General features: G+C 61.7%; 1 protein-coding gene across 1 annotated transcript in view; it reads left to right on the top strand.

The window, feature by feature from the left end:
- The first annotated feature begins 343 nt into the window (after window positions 1-343).
- PRDX1 (peroxiredoxin 1) overlaps window positions 344-480 on the top strand; it is a 13,624-nt gene continuing 13,487 nt past the window's right edge. Inside the window, exon 1 of the mRNA XM_010847850.1 lies at window positions 344-444. The gene's annotated coding sequence lies outside the window, so the exon portion shown is untranslated. The remainder of the gene's footprint in view (window positions 445-480) is intronic.

Raw genomic sequence — 480 nt, 5'->3', positions numbered from 1 at the left:
CAGAGGCTGCGGAAACAGGGGCGGAATATTTCAGAAATACTTGAAGAGATCGTTCTCTTCAGGGTTTGGTTAGACGTAGTCTTCCGTGAGCAGCAGCGACGGCCCGTACCCTGGTTTGGGCCTTACGAACAAGGAGGAGGCGTTCGTGTTCTGAAAGGATTGAAAGAACCCCTCAAACTCCGACCTCAACCGTCGGCGGCGAGGAGGGGGATTGGTACTCTAAGGGCGGGAGCCCGCCCCCAGCAAGAGAAAGCGCTGAGTCATCCTGGCGGGGCACGTTGGGTCGGGGCGGTGCTCTGGCCATATCCCCCTCCCCATTCCCCCGCCTGCACCCCCGGCCCGCCCTGACTCTCGCGAGAGCCTTACAGGCTATAAAGGCAGCGCCTCGCGCACGCCTCACGTGTCTTCTTCCTCGCTGGTGTCGGTCCTATTTCAGTGGAACTGGTGAGTATAAGGGCAGCGCCCCCGCCCCGCCCCGCC

Source organism: Bison bison, unplaced genomic scaffold (genome assembly GCF_000754665.1).
Source record: "Bison bison bison isolate TAMUID 2011002044 unplaced genomic scaffold, Bison_UMD1.0 scf7180017864256, whole genome shotgun sequence".
NCBI lineage: Eukaryota > Metazoa > Chordata > Mammalia > Artiodactyla > Bovidae > Bison > Bison bison.
Note: the sequence above shows the minus strand (reverse complement) of the source record. Positions and strands in the feature narration are given on the sequence as shown.